Here is a 16352-nt window from a genome sequence, read left to right on the forward strand (position 1 = left end):
GGCCAAGGACAGTCAGGGTCCGTGCCTAGCCCAAGCCAGCCTGCAGCCCAGGAGACAGAGAATGGGGTGGGGAGGGAGCTGGAGGCTGAAAATCGGGACTACCATCTCTGTGCCTCCTGCCGTCTGAACCTGGCTGTCCGCCCACCTGCCCTGGCCATCTGAGCCTCACCCAGCCAACCCATCGACCCACCGAGTCGCCCCGCCTGGCCGTCCCTGACCCACCAGCATGGTGGTCCTGAGGTCAAACTTCTCAGCCAGCTGGGTGACGTAGGTGTGCACGGACACCAGGTCCTGACAGTCATTCTCCTCCACCTCTCGGATGACGTCAGCCATCCGCTCAAACTGCCGCTGTGTTCTCGTCACCCAGATGAAGTAGATCTGGGGACACAGGGGAGTTCAGGACCTGGCTAAGCTCAGGCTCCCTATATCCCCGGGATCCCCACAGCAATAGAACTCTTCCTGTCTCCGTCAGCTTGTGCCTCTCCCCAGACACTCTGGGGAATGGAGTGTTGTGGGGGGCCCCAGGGCCAGGCTCTGGGCGGGAGATGGAGTTACCCCAGGCATGGAGAGAGAGAAGGGAGTGATAACCTGGGGTGATGAAAAAGGACACTTGTCAAGTGAGCTGAAGGTCCGATGGGGTGGGAAGCGGCTTTTTCACACGGAGCCTGCCGTTCCACTCCCTGCAACGGGCCCTCCACAGGCTGCTGGGCTCCCAACCAACCCCAGCCCAGAGGGATAGGGTTCCACTAAGGGGCATGTCACAGAACAGCCTGAGGGAAGACCCAGCTGGCTGCCCGGGGCAGATGGGAATGGGCTCAAAGAGAGAGCCGGAGGATAGAAGCTGCCATAGAGGGACCGACCTCCCGCTTCTGAAGAGGCTGAAGTGGGGCCGTGTGGGTTAAGAAGCAGAGGCAGAGCCGGCATGGACAGAGGAGCGGGGGAGCTGCCTGTCACCCTCTGAATGCCGACAGTACGTGGGCTTGGCCTCTGCCTGCTGCGTTCCTGTGCCCCCGACTCACCTGCCAGGCCCAGAGAGACAAGCAGGGGCCTGCTACCAGGTCCGGGCTGGGGTGAAGGGACCCGGGATAGAGGGGGCCTGAGGGCCTGGGCTGTGTTCCTGCAACTAACCCAGCCCACCAGCCCTGCCTCGCCACCTCCCCTCTTCTTCCTCTTGAAAGCAGAGCAGGTTTCACTGCCCCACCCCAAGTGTTCCCTTCCTTCTCCCAACCTGACAAGGCTCCCTTCAGGGGCTGGCCTCCTCTGTACGACAGAGTGGGTTTCTTTACCCCTCTCCAACTCTGTTCTTTAGGGTCCGAGGATATCAGACCCCTCTGGGGTCAGGCCAAGAACAGAGGCAGGAGAGACAGGCAGAGACGGACACAGTGATAGGAAGCAGGGGCCAGGGGTCAGCAGGAGGAGAGGGCACTCACCTTCTTACAGAACACTTGGCAGCTGACTGATGATTTGAAGACCAGGTCTTTGAGGATGGAGGCAAAGGGGGTGACTCCAACGCCCCCTCCCACCAGCACTGAGACCTCAAACTTATGCCATTCCTGGTGGCCCTCTCCAAATGGTCCATCAAGGTACAGCTGCAGGAGAAGGAGTGGGTCTGAGTTAAGCTCCGCCACCACAATAGCTCTGAAGCTAGAAATGGGAGGCAGGGAAGGCAGGTATGTTTATGGAGTGAGGAGAGAGGGGGTGCCGCGGCATTACCTGGAATGGCCAGTCTCTGGATGGGAGGGGAGGAACACAGTGGGCAGCCCGGGGCTGCGGGGCCAAGGCCTGCTAAGGGGATGTGGGGGCGGGTAGCTCATCCGGTCTGTGTCTGGTCACCTTCGGGTATCTGGCACAGCCACCTCCCGTTGGAGGTGAGTAGATCTCCCTGAGCCGAGTGGTCCAGGGCCCTGCTGCCCGGATGTGCAGGCTGAGCGTGTCCTCATCGGGTGCAGAAGTCAGCGTGAAGGGGTGGTACTCAGTGGTCCCCAGAGCCAAGCAGGCGATCCGCACCCACTGTCCCGACTTGTACTCAAAGCCTTGGGGCCGCTGGAGCTGCAGGTGGGTCACTCCTGAGGAAAGGAAGTGGGCAGGAGGCTGCTATCCAGGACCCAGCAACCCTGTGGCCTCCAGAAAGATCCCCCCCCGCCCCCGCAGCCTCAGCTCTCCTTCTGGAATATGCCAAGGCCTCTCCCCATCAGAAGGCATTACTCCCCTCTGGCCATGTCCACCCTGCGGAGGGGCAATGCAGCGCTGGTGCTGGTGGTCAGCAGGGAAAGGAGCAACCTGGCCCGGGCTCCTCCTCCCTCTGTTGTGAGAGAGGCTCGGGTCCCCCGGCCAAGAGCTTTGCTTGCTAGCTCCCTCATCGCTGCCGCCTCAAGGCCCCTGCCAACTCCACTGGGCCAGACCAGCGGATTGCAAGGTCCACGCTCTGCCCCTGCCCTGTGGGCTTTCTCAGCACTACCCAGCTGGTCCCTGACAGCCTGCAGGCCTGGTGCCTGAAGGCAGCAGCTCGGCCTTCTCCACGCTGATCTCCACCTTCTTCAGGCTCAGGCTCACCAGCTTGTCCCCCATAGATGAGTGCCGGGACCGGGAAGAAGATGTGGAAACGGGGCAGCTGGGGCAGGCCGAAGCTGCCGTGGACAATGAGCTGGATAGAGTGAAGAATTCGGCTCAGACCAAGTCACACCCACAACAGTGTCTGTGGCCGACTCGGGCCTTAGCCCCTTGCACCCTCCACCCACCCCAGCCCACCCCCACGGACACCCTCCGTCCCCACCTCTCCGTGTACCACGCTCCCTCCAGGTCCCCAAATCTAACCACTCCCAACCCCAAGCCCATCCTGCAGATCGTCCACGATGAGTGAGACTATTTGCGCCTTCCTGGCACCATCCTGAACCAGCCACCTTGACTCTCGCCTGGTCTCCTGCAGTAGCCTCCCAGCTCGTCTTCTAGGGGGTTGCCCCACCGTGACCCATTGTCTTCAAGGCAGCCACTGCGACTTTCTGAAGTTCATTTTATCATGCCGTCGCAGTGTAACCAGCCTTAGTGGACTTCCCATTATACCACAAGGCCTCGAGATGCTCTGGCCTCTGCCTGCCAGCGTTTCCGCCTCCCTGTTCTTCAAACACGGCAAGTCCTTTCTGCTTCAGGCCCTGGGCACCCACTATTCCCTCTCCCAGGGATGCCCCCTCCCTGCTTCTTGCCATCCCATGAAGGTCTCCTTTCATTTGTTCCCAGGGCTGGCCGTCTGTGGCACTAGCAACCACCTGCTCCTTACCACATCTGCTGCGTCTCTGGGGCCACTCGCTTCCCATCTCCTCCACTGGCTCTCTGTTCCTTCTCCCAGCCCTGATCCTGCATGTTGCCCAAACCTGATTTTCTCACTCTCTGCACTCCTCAGTCTATGCTGTCCCATGTGGCATGGCCCCTCGGCCGCCCCCGCAGCCGCACGGGTCCTGCCACCACCTAATACCCTGGGGCCACCCACAGCCAGGCCTTTGCGCCCTGAATACACTATCCTCATTTCCACCTCTGCACCAGTGCTCATGCCCTTTCTTCTACCTGGAATGCTCTTCGGATTGCACTCTGCCCTGTCGGATCTTAGCTTACCTCTCCTTAAGTCTTGGCTCCAATCCCATCTTCTCCCCAAAGTCTTCCCTAACCAGTTTGGCCCGAATGAAACTCCCTTCAGCGAGCTGCTAGAAATCACTGTTTGCAGCCCTCAGCTCAGCATGAATCCTGTATTGTCTGCTCATTCTGATCAAGGCAAGTGCACGGCACTTATCTCCACCCCAAATCCTAAGTTCTCCAGGGCGGAGCTTCGAGTCTCCCCCTCCTCCCCCAAACTAGTACGTAGCACCGAACAACTGTGTACTAGACCCTTCGACAGATAACTGTTAAACTGAACTCTGGCTCCTCAGTCCGCTCTGCCTTTCCCCAGCTTCGTGTTCCTTTGCCCACAGGACTAACTTAAACCTCTCTGGGCTCTTCTCTGAACTGGCTCCGGTCCCCCCAGGTTCCTCTTTCATTATGGAGCCCACCCCCACCCCCAAGGCTTTCTGAGCATCTAACCAGGCTGAGAACGACGTCTGGGTGGCCTCATACTGCTCTGTTTATACGTCCCATTTGGTGTTGGCTCTACTTTTAAACCCCAGAACTGCTGCAGACCCGCGGTTGGCTGAGGAGCTGGGGGGCTGCCGCCAGCTCAGCTCCCGCTGTGCCCGCCCTGCCCGCTTCTGCCTGGGTCGGGAGCCCGGACAGCCTTCTGCAGGGCCGGCTCCACACTGGGTCCTTTACTTGTCGCTTCTCTTTCTGCCCCAAGTCAAGCGGACACACCAAGGGTAAATGGGGAGGAGGCGGGTGTTTTGGCCCTGATATCCCCCAGGTGAGACTGTCCCTAGCGGCCAGGGTTGGGTTGCCCAGCAGAGGGTCCTGCACCTTTCTGAGCTGCTGACTTCCCTGCTGGCAGGAAGGGAGGCTCTGAACCCCAGGGATCCCCCAAACCCAGGGATAAGTCAGGAAGGGGTCTTGGTCTCAGGGAGCCAGTGTGGCCACTCTTCCGGGTCTCCCATTGAGCTCAGCTGCTTTTTCACCAGGAACAAGAACATCATCTCCACCCCTAACAGAAACAGTAACCGGGGAGCTAGGGCTCCCCCTAGCAGGGGTGGGTAGGGAGGGATAAATCAGCCTCAGCTTCCAAAGAAGACAGAGATTTCTCTGGAAACAAACATCAGTTCTAGGAAACGACCTAAGCCGAGGCCGGGTAGTCCTCTTCAGAACCGTGAAGTGCTGAGCCTCAGCAACATGGAAACAGACCGTCTGATCACTGAGGACAGAACTGCACCTGGAGGACGCAGGGCATCCCACAGGTGCCAGCTTGACCCAGGCCATGATGGACTCGCCCTCTGTTTCAGGACTGTGTGCAGTTCTGCCTGGAGCCAGGTGACAGATGGCAACCATCTGGGCTCTGCGCTTCTGAATGCTGACGGGCAAGTATCGTTGGTGGGGACGCTGGGGCCTTGGGACTTAGTTTAGCTTCTCAGCAGGACCCTCGGGTGCTCTTTAGGGAACCGCCTGTATCCATGAGGAAGGCAGGCCAAGCACAGATCAGAGTCCCTCTGGAACTAACTAGCTGGCGCACCTGACGGCAAACCCAGGGAAGGTAAAGGGAACAGGAGGACGAGGGAAGGGAGGGAATGTGAAGGAAGGGAGGCAGGAGCTTAAGGAGAAGGAAAGGGAACAGGTAGACTCTTAAAAATCCGTCTCATCAACAGTCCAAGTGAAGACGTTTTGAGCAAGCTCGTTGACTCTACAAGTGGCACTTTGCTGAGTGGGGTGCAGACACCCCAGGAAACAGGATCAGAACAAAAGTGGCAGAACAGAATTAAGATAGACTTCTCTAAAAAAAAAAAAAGTGTGCTGCTCCCTTGAAAGTGGGCGGTCAACCCTGGAGCTCACACCAGCCACCGGAACTGGGGAATGACCGGCTGGGCAGAAATGATGCGGGGGTGTCTGCAAGGAAGCGACCAGCCTGATAGGGCTGCTACTGCCAGCCCCATGCCGGGCACCCATCTTCCAAGCGCTGCAGCCCGGGGTCCATCTGCTTGACAGGCCTACACTATCCTCTCCAGCTGTGATGTGAGAAGTGGAGGGGATTCCTGAAATGACTGAGGGGACGGAGAACGGATGTCTCAGCCCTCATGGCCTCCCTGGGATCATCCTGCCAAGACCCCGACAGCCCTCACCAGCCCGGAGAGCAGGACGTAGAGGTGGTGGGTCAGCCAGAAGCCCCGGAAGCTGCGGCGCCGGAAGTGGTGGGAGGCGAAGACATACACGATGGCCAGGACCAGGAGCAGCAGCACCCCCGTGAGGCCTGCAAAATGAACGCGGGGTGAAGGGCGGAGGAGCGGGGCTGTGCTGGGGCTGCCGTGGGTCAGGGTCCCATTCCACTTCACTGCTCTGGGTGGGGGCCATGGAAGCCCAGGCTTCTCCTCTGTTCTTCTCTCCCCACACCACTGATCACAAGTGCCTTTTATTTCAACAGACTCTGCTCATCCCTCCAACACCTTGTCCCGATTGTTCTTTTTCAAGGACCGGTGTCATTCGTTTTTTGTCTGTCACTTCCCTGACTGTCAGGCCCACAAGAACAGGGACCAGGCTGCTGGTTCAGCATGGGATCCTAGCGCCTTCTGTAGGGCTCGCCCCCTGTGGGCCTCGTCTACACCGGTGCTGACGGACTGAACGTGCGGGGCACCTGCTCTGGGCCCCCTGGGTCGGACTTTGGACATTGCAGGCCCTGCCCCCACGGAGTCAAGACTCGGTCTACGTCCCCCTAGCCCCCGACTTGGCTCCCACAGCATGAGCAGTGGCGCCATTAGTGAGGAAGTGCGACCACCCGAGCCCCCTGGGTTCAGCCCAGGGTTGGCGGGAGGACCCTCCTCTCACAGGAGATCCCAGGCCTGGGGTACACGAGAGAGCAGTACTAGAGTCAGGACAGGAGTGAGGGGCCAGAGAACGGCCCCTCAAGTGATCGAGGAGGAGGGAGGCAGAAATTAAGAAGATTAGAGCCCTGCAGTCTGGAAAAGCAGAGGTTAAGAAGGGCCCTAACCAAAGCCTGTAAAGGCCTGAACAGAGAGGAGGGCCTCAACACAGCCTTATCCACTAAATCCCAGTGCGCAAGAATTAGCAAGCACTCTGAAGTTCAGAGCAGGTTGTTTTAGGATTAAAAAAAATGCCGTGTTTCACGGAGAGGAGCGTAGAAAATGTATTATGCCAAGGAGGAAACAGACTGAAAATATAAATAGGTTCAAGAAGCTTTTGAACAGATTCACAGCTAATAGCTCTAAAATGGGTGATTACGGGGAGTAAGGAATACGTCCCTCAACAGCCCTGGTCAAGACGGACTACAAGGGGTGGGGGTCTCTGCCTAGTTTGACGAGCCTGGTCCCTCCACCGTGCTGCTGGGACACGGCATTCCTCCAAGCCACTGTCACGGTAGGTGTGTAGGTTGGGGCAGGGGGAGAGGGGGTCCATTCTCATTCCACGGAAGAAGGATGTTCCGAGTTGGGGCAGGACCCCAGCCAAGCTCCCAAGAGAAGGACTAGAGAGCAGAGGCTCCTACTTCCCAGCAGAGTTGTCAGGACCAGAGGGCAGAGCCTGGCCCACCGTGAGACCTGAGTGAGCGCTACTGGGCTGCCTCATGGCAGATAGAACCCGGAGCTCAGAGCCAGACCCAGAAATTCAGAGCAGGGAGGGCTCTCACCTAGCACAGTCTGGAAGAACACCAGTAATACTTCTGGGGACACTCAGACCTGTGGAGAAGGGAAAGCAAGCAAGGATGCTGAGAGGAGATGCCTGGGACTTCCAGAAAGAATCCTCCAGAGGAAACACCTCAACCCAGGCACCAGTCTCCCTTTCTGCCCACTCGGGGTCAGGGCTCTGGCTGGTCATTGTCTGTCCCATTGCCTGGAAGGTGACACTCTCCTCTGAGCCAAGAGAATTTGCTTCTTTCCATCCATAAAGGATCCCCCCACATTGACTCTCACACACACACACACACACACACACACACACACGCACACAGTAGCCCACTCACTCACCCGTCGTCACGGAAGAGTCCAGGGAAGAGGCAGGAAAGGACGCTGAGCGGGCTGACGGAGAACAGGTACCCATTTACCACATGGCCCGCACTGTGCAAGACTAAGGAAGGCCAGACAGGGTGGGAGTGAGCCAGGGGGCAGCCTGGTGGGGGCGCTCACCCATTCAGCCCAAGGTGGAGGACTCCAGCCACCCAGCCTTGGGGGCCTGAAGAAGGACCCTCGGGGTCTGCACTTCTGGTCTCTAGCCATCCTCCTGTCCCTCCCTACCCCTGCTGAGCCCCATATGTACCATCCATGAGCCCAGCCACAGGAGTCTGAAATTATACCATTAGAAGTTCATTCTTTGGGTTTCTCTCACAGAGTATGTTTTCCAACATAAAAACTGGGAGAGATCACACATGATGTGCCCATGTTCTGGGCTGTTGCTAACTTGTCAGCTGGAGGCTGAGGAGGTGGCCCTGAAACCATGGGAAGAGGCACCAGGAAGGGGCGGGGTGGGGGGCTCCTGGCCTCACTTCACACCACTGCGGGCCAGCTGCATCCTTCTGAGAAGGACATCTAGGACTCACACTCAAGCACAAAAGAGAGGAGGGGCAGGCAGCAGGGGCAGGAGGACACGAACAGAAGCCCTGGGACTCCCGGGCCCTACCTGTGAGGACGATGGCCACGGAGGCAATGAGCCGATGGAAGGTCTCTCGCAGGAAGGTGATGCAGGCTGCGGCACGTGGTGAGCAGGACGCAGGAGAACATGAAGGAGATGCTGGCGGCCGGCCCCGGGACAGGATGATGCCCACACGGGTGGTGTCCGTGATGCCCATGCGGTGAGCCCCAGAAGCATAGTCTGTCGGGGAGCCCAGGCGGGTAAGAGGGGAGCAGTGCAGAGGAGAGAGCGCCGCTGAGGCGGGTCAAGGGCCCGCCCTGGCCGCCACCCCTTCACGCAGGCCCCCTCTGCAGCCTCCGTTCAAGCAGGCCCCATGCACCCACGGGGGCCCCGACCCCGGGGCTGCCCACACTCACAGCAGGCCTGCTCCAGGAAAGGCCCCCGCTGATGGCGCAGAACACAGCCACGCAGCCGATGTGGCGGCGGTAGTTCTCGATGACGCGCTGGAACTGCTGCAAGGTCTGGTGGTGCCGGCTGCGCTGAAACTTCTCCCCGGGGGCCTCCGTGAACAGCAGGGGCTGGAATGATGCTACCCTGGGGACAGGAAGTCTCGGCTCTGGCTACGAACCCCCCCTCCCAGTGCAACCCGCCTCCCAGGAGCAGAGAAAGGGCACCAAGTTGCTCAAGCCAAGCAGGGTTCAGACCCCAAAAGCCCTACCACACTCCTCTGACAAGGCCGCCAGAGTAGGGACAGCCTTGCAGTGCTCACTGGGTCAGTTCGTCCCAGGGAACGCACTCCCTCTAGCCCAGGTCCCACTCACACTCAGACAGCCCTCTCCCCTCCCAGTCTGCAGCTCCCCATTCTCACCCTGCTCTGTTCTCACCCTTTACTGGAAGCGCAGAAGTCACCCCCTCCAGGAAGCCTGCCTTGACTTACCAGGCAGAGGTGAGCACTTCCTTGAGCTCCGAAGCTCCTTGCTCTGACCACTGTCACAACATTCATCGGTGGGACATGGTGATTATCAGTGTAGCAGCCACCTTGTCAGACTGTGGTCTGCGCGGGCGTGAACTGCTCATCCTGCCCGCAGCCCTGCACGCTAACGGGATGCATGAACTCAAGGAGAGGAGCAGGCGTACTTCTTGCCAAACCTCCGTCGAATCTCCGGGGGGGGTCTGTGTCCGTGGGGCACTGCAGTCTCTGTGCTGTCCGCTCCACGTCAGCGTTGCTGTGGGGACAGCGAGCGCTCACTCTGGGGGAGGGACTAGGACAGGAATGAAAGAGAGAGGATTCTGGCCACCTGAGCCACTGGATCCTCGCTGCCCCTGGTCTCTCTTCAGACCGACTCTGCTGAGGAGGGGTCAGAGCTCTCAGCCAGGGGCCAGCAGACTTCCCACAGAGACCTGGACAGAGAATGAGTTAGATCCTGGGGACACACATACAAGCTGTGTCCTTCACAAGGGCATCTGACCCTGGCAGCAGGTGGGTGCCGAAGTCCAGCAGGCTCTCTGCTCTTGCTGGTACAGGGCTGTGTCTGCCTACAGCAAGGAGCCCTTTTTTCTAATTTGCATAAAGACACTACATAGGCTGGTAGGGCCCTGATCCCAGGCATTCTGGGGAGAGAAAAGGCAACCCCCCCAACCCCAGCCCTCCCTCCAACATTCCCAGATCAGGGCTCACCAGATCTTTTCCCGGCTGATGTAGGAGGCTCGCCGGCACAGGTCCTTGAGGACTTCAGGCACCTCTACCCCTGTAACACAGAGCTGATGTCGGGAACAGCTCAGGGCCCAGAGCCCAGGAAGACCTGGCACTCACCCCATGTCCATACTGTAGAGGGTCCTCGGTCAGCACCCTTGCCTTTGGGTGCCCCAGCCCCAGCCTGCTCCCCCAGTGGGAGCTAGACCCAGCCATGAGGGGGCAGGGAGAAGGCCTGAATTTGTTGGCCAGACAGTGTCCCTGGATGTGTGTCCACCTTCAGCCCACTCCTGGGACTGGTATCAGGCTTGTGGGGTAGAGTTCAGAAACTGTGCCACCTGCCTGCTGAGACCATTCTGCCACAAAAACCCTGCTAAACCCTCCAGCTTAAAGCCTCCTGGGAATTAAATGTAGTTCTGGGTGGCGCATTTATGGGATCACCATGAAATTCTTTCCACCTTCCTGTGTTTAAAAATGTTCATAATAGTATGTTGGGGGGAAGTACTCTCCCTTGAGCCACCCGTTCCTCTCTGTCTGGCCCGAGCGTTGCAGGGGAGGGCGGGACTGAGCTGCAAAGCCATGTTCTCACAGGAAGCCCGGGAATGTCCAGGTCACTTCCGAGTGCTAAACTAATCTTGACGACTACCCTGGTCTCCAGCCCAGGGGGCACAAGTGATTAAGGTGAATTTCATGAAATCAGAATGTTTACAACAAAGTATGGATATTTATCCGTCAGATTTCAACCAGCAGCAAATGCGGCAACATGGTAACCAAAGGCAGGTGAACGGGGAGATCTAGGTGACCGGGGAAAGGGCTGCTTCCTGCGCTATTCTTGTTCCTTTTCTGTAGGAACATTCGAAATGTCTCATAGTAAAATCTGAAGGAAACAACAAGGCACAACAACAATTAAAAGCAAAACAAAACAGGACTCAAAGCTACCCTTCCGCATAATCCTCACTCCCCCAGCCTGGTCCTCCACCCCAGGGGCTGAGTGGTCCCAGGACTCTGGCCCGGGCTCACCTCCGGACACCTGCCCCTGCTCAGCCCTCGGGCCCAGGTGCCTACTGCCCTGGCTGCCTGGGAAAAGTGAGAGGCTGAAGAACCAGGAGTGCTGGTCTGCACTCCAGTAGTTCTCCTCCAGCCCTGGGACATGGAAGCCCTCACCAGAGCCGCAGTGGTGTCCTGCCCAACTCGCCCCTCTCCCACATCTGGGCTGCTCAGCTCCCCCAAGTTCTCGTCATCCTGGGAGGGGCTGGGTTTGGTCTCCACATGCCCCAGCGAGAAACCGTGAAGGCACCGTAACAGCTCAGAGTAGACCACAGAGAGTCCTGCTACCTGCCCCCTCCCCACCCTGGCTCTAGCCTCCGCCCACCGAGACACAGGTGGGACAGGAAGTAGGGGGAAGGACAAGAGAAGTGGGTCTCCGTGCACTCAAGCAACATTAACCAAGCGCTCAGCCAAGGGATATAAAGGCAAACAAGACCAGAGCCCCCCCTGCCAGCAGACACCCTAGCTCAGGTGAATATGGCCTGGAGAGGGCTGTAACAAGGAGACACTGTCCCCCCCACCCCACCCCCGTCCTGGGCACCTGGCACAGGGATCTTCGACAGAGAGCTGGAAGAAGCAGAGTTCTGCCTGCTGTCCCCCACCCCATCCTGACCCTGCCCACCCTGGGAGCAAAGCTGCATTAGGACTTTGTGGGCCCTAGTCACTGTCACCTTCCTAAACCACTTCCGCCCTTAAAAAAAAAAAAAGTATATACGTGTCTTTATAAAAGATAAATATTTTTTACAATCACGTTGGTACATAGAAGGATATAATCCAGGCTGGATATATTATCACCTATTTATTATTATTATACTCATCCTTCTGACTTTAAAAGGAATTAAAGCATTTCTGTGGGCTCCTAAAAGGAGGTGGGCCCGATGCACTGTGCCTGCTGTCTAATGGCTATGTCAGTTGACCCCAAGGCCAGGCCCCCTACCTTTGACGCAGAGCTGTGTGAATCGCAGCTCGCTGTCATGGTCCCGCAGCGTGAAGTGGAAGTCCTCCCACGTCAGCTCCTTCCTATCCTGGAAGCCGGACTCCCGGAACGTGGACTCCACCACCTCCGTCAGCTGCGCCTTGGACAGGCAGTTGTTGGAGATCTCGATGAAGGACCTGGGGTTGGGGGAGGGAAACCATCGGGCCCTGAAAAGAAGCTTGAGGCCTGGACAGGAGGGCCTACTGGCCATCCCACCAGGCCTTCGGAGCCCACAAGGAAGGGCCCCCTCCTAGTTATAATAGTCTTCGGCTATATGGCCCCTGCTCTTTACCCTCCTGCTCCCACCTTCATGCCCCCACTTCTTTCCCCCAGCAGGCCCTGTCCTGGCCCACTCTTCCGGCCATCCCACAGGACCAACCTCAGCATCCTGATGAACTCGTCCTCGGAAATGAGACCATTCCCATCAAAGCCATACATGCGGAACATAAGGCGAGACTTCTCAGGAGAGCCTGGGAGGAGGAGGACCCCGTGAGAGCCCCAACCTACCTGCCTAAACCCCAGGCTGACCAGAAGGGGCCTCACATGAGTCTGACCCACTGCTGATCACAACAAGGGGTCACTCTGCTTCCTGATCTCTACCTGGGTGCTCCCAGATGTCTGCCGTGGCTGGAGACCAGGCCCCGGCACTTCCCCTTCTCCAACAGGTCAGCTACCCTCCAGCCTCATCTCTAGCCCCTTCCATCTTCTCCTACCTGGACGATCACTTCCTTTTCCCCTACCTTTCATGAAGACCACCAGGATGTCCAGAAACTCCCAGAAGGACAGGTAGACCTTGCCATCTTTGTCTGCCAGGGAGAACATGGACTCCACAAACATGTCCTGGGGCTTGAGGCCCAGGAACTCGGCAAACTCAGCTCTGCTCAGCTCGCAAGTCAGGGCCTCCCGTACCTTCTGCGATGAGTCTAGGGGCAGGGTCCCTGCGTCCACCTGGTCGATGTCCAGCACCTGCACCCGGGCAGCAACAGAGGGAGGGAGAGAGAAGGAGACAGGGTTTCCTTGATTTGAAGTCCAGCTGAGGCTTGTAGGAGCCACCTTTTCCAGGTGTCTGCCCAGCACCCTGTCTCCTGAGCACCTGCCCGTGCCCTGCAGGTGGTCCCTGGGGCTTTTTGTTCTACAGAGCCCCAGTCCTCTGTGTTAGCTGATTGCACCAGGGATGCACACTTGACCCAAGCAGATGATCTGGAATTGGGACTAAGAGGTCCCAGGTCTGTCTTGACCTGAGCACAACAAAACTCAGAAGTCGTGGCCTGCCACGTTCTTCCAAGTGCTCAGAGACCCAGACAGAGGGAAGTAAACACACGGAGAAAACGAGGCAGGCTAAGAGAGAGAAGTGGCTTTGTTTGCTGGCAACTGTCCCTTTCCTAGCCCCTTCCAGGCCAGGTCACAGTCCTCCCTTCGGAATTGCTGAGACATCAGCACAGCCTCAGAGTCAACTGACCTTTTATCAGTGCGAGCTTGCTCTTAGACCCAAAGGAGTTTTGACTGAGAAAAAGCCTCAGCTGAGCTGAGAAAAAGTGGGGTTGGGAAGGGGGAATTCTCATGGTGGGCTATCTTTAGCCCACCCAGGGGCTGCCCCAGCATCAGAACAGGGGGTGAGGGAAGCAGACAGGCCTCAGGCACAGCACCTGTTCTGCCTGCCTGTCAACCGGGGCCCCAGTCCAAGCCTGGCTGCGGTTTCACGATGCAAACCTCGTTGCTCCAAACAGGGAGCTTTAGTGGAAAGAGCCTGGGGCTGGAGGCAGAAGATCGGGCTCCTGTCCCAGCTCTGCCACCCCCTCGCTGTGTGACCTCAGGCGAGTCGCACCAGTTGTCTGTCATTCATTTTTCATATGTGCCCTACTTATCTCACAGGGCTATTGTGAGAATCAACAAGAGACGCTGTATGGAAAATGTCTTGAAACCTGGAAGCACTGTGCAGACGGACAGGGCTGCAGCTACCCCTAAGACATGGTAGCACCCCCTTGCGCCCCCAGCACAAGGGTCCCCATAGCCGAGTAGAGGTGCCCCGGCCCCGCCTGGGCCCTGGGAATGAGTCTCCCCACCTGGGGAGGAGGTCCCTCCATTCCAGTGCATACTCAAGTTCAACTGGCTTGGGGAGTAGATGACAAAAGCCATGTGCCCGGCACGTCGTAAATGACCATTAAATGGTCACTTCCCTCATGAATCCTCTCCCCAGTCAGCCAACCCTGTTTCTTCTCCTCAAACATTAATTTTTTTGCCCTTCTACTAGACACCTCTGTGCAGTCCCTCCTGCTCCTTTCCTCTGAGCCAACAATTTTTCACCTCTTTTTAAGTCTCCGTCAAATCTGACCCGAACCACGACCGTCCACCGGCCTGAAGACGCAGCACCTTTTCTGAACTCCTACATTGCTTAGCTCATGGCTGTCTTACACTCATCATTCTGTGCTGGTTACCTTCCTTTCTGTGTCTGTGCCTTCTTCCCAGAGGGGTGACAAACTCCTTGAGCGGGGCCTGGGCTGGAGGGATCTTATCTCTACCAAGCTTCTCCTCTCCACCCTTCTGGACCCAGGCTGCTCTATTTCTGTGCCAGACGTGCATAAAAGTCCTCGCATTTCTCTTCCTGGCTTGTTTCCCCACATCTCCTCGGTAGTTCTTGGAAGTCTGCAAGGTGGGCTCATGTCCCAAGGAGGCCTCTGGCAGCGGCACTGCACCAAGGAGGGGGCACCAAGGGCTCTCGCTGGCCCCATACTGACCCTGAGTTTCTGCGGCCTTTTGGCTAGGATGAGTTAAGTGAGGGCAGAGAGGCTGGACAGCCCTGAGGAGAGAGCTGAGCGACACATACAGATAAGCTCCTGACGCGGCCTCCCTGGAGTGGCTCAGGTAGGTGTCAGAGCATCTCCTTACAGAGAGGCCAGGGAATTGGGCCAAAAATGCAGTAGACCTGATTATTAGTGTCAGGGCTCCTGACTGTCCCTGGAGTCACCCCATGGCTGTGTGCAGGTAAGGGCACCGCCATAGGCAGACATGCAGGGACAGACCTGAGCCTACCTACACACCTGGGAGAAAAGGTGCCTGAAAAAGGTCTCCAAGAGGTGGCTCCTCTGCTCTTGGGCCACGGCTGCCCTCATCAGCTCCTGCTCCCGCGGCTCCCACTCCTGGAACCTCAGCCCGCTCTCCTTCAGGGCGAAGGTCTTCCACCAGCACCTGCCGCTCTTCCTCCAGGTTAAACAGCAGCACCTATGGAGTGGCGACAGGGAGGGCAACCACTTGTCGAGGACTCCTGGGGCCAGGAGCTTTGCGTGAGTTTTGTCAGGGGCCACTGGAAAGAACGCCCTCGTAAAAGGGATTTACTGTTATGTCCTGGGCTTGGTGGAGTTCCGGGCTCATTTATAGGCACAGAAACTGCATTCAGAGACATACGTCTAAAGCCATTCCTCCCTCTCTTGTTCACATGGGAGAAAAGAGTCAGGAAGGCAGGGAGGACAGACGACGGAGGGGCCCGGAAGCCAGACAGTCAGAGCTGAAAATCAGCCTCTGATTCAGTTCCCCTCCACACTCTCGAAAAATTCACTAGATCCTAAAATCAGGGGGCAGAGAAGAGGGCCTGGCTTCTTCCAAGGACTCCAAGCTAGGGCCCACTGGGGCATCCCTAGAAAGGGGCGGGGAAGACTGCGCAGGAAGAAGGCCCTGTGCAGATCACGTCACCCCACAGGCCCAGAACGGGATGAGTGTGTTCACGTTCCTCTCTCAGTTACCACAGCCAGGGACTAGAAGCCACAAACCCTGCCTGATTCAGCGCTCCTTCCCCTCCACCTGGCTGCCTCCCTGGCTGTGGACCAGGAACGGGACCCTCTGGGCCACACCAGGTCCTACTCCTTGGGGATCTTGAGCAGCAGGGCACGGCGTCCGCGGTTGCCGGACAGGATGACGCTGACCTGCTGTGGGGGCCGCAGCTGGAGGGCGCGGAGCACAGAGAGCCTGCCGTCACCACGCACGTCTGCCCGGGCTGCAGGTGCACGAGCACAGGCCGAGAGGGCTCCTTGTGGCCCTGCCATTCCAATGCTGGAGAGACAGGGCTGGTCAGCCGGGGCCAGGATGAAGGAGGCCGGCTTAGAGCTGGAGTTAGGTCAAGGCCTCCGTAGCTCCTGGCCCCTTCTTGGGTACTGAGGGTCGTCCCTTCCCCAACAGTCCTGCTGTGCCTTTAGCCCACGTGAAGAATAACCAACATTTCCTGAGTGTTTACTGTGTGCCCAATACTGTACCAAGTACTTGGCGGGAACTAGTTAATTTAATCTTCATAAACCTTCATGAGGTAAGTGCTATTATTATTCCTGTTTCACAGATAAGAAAAAATAGGTTTAGAGGGATTAAAAAATCTGCCTAAAGCCCAAAAGCCCAAGTGGTGGAATCAAGATTCCAATCCTCCTTCAGTGTGACTCTAAACCTTCATTAATTCCT

The 16352-nt window shown here is 57.8% G+C and overlaps 1 pseudogene; it reads right to left on the reverse strand.

Moving 5' to 3' along the window:
* LOC125282079 (dual oxidase 1-like) overlaps positions 1-16352 on the reverse strand; it is a 34818-nt pseudogene that overhangs the window by 10138 nt on the left and 8328 nt on the right.

The sequence above is a fragment of the Ursus arctos genome, unplaced genomic scaffold, assembly GCF_023065955.2.
Source record: "Ursus arctos isolate Adak ecotype North America unplaced genomic scaffold, UrsArc2.0 scaffold_16, whole genome shotgun sequence".
Lineage (NCBI taxonomy): Eukaryota > Metazoa > Chordata > Mammalia > Carnivora > Ursidae > Ursus > Ursus arctos.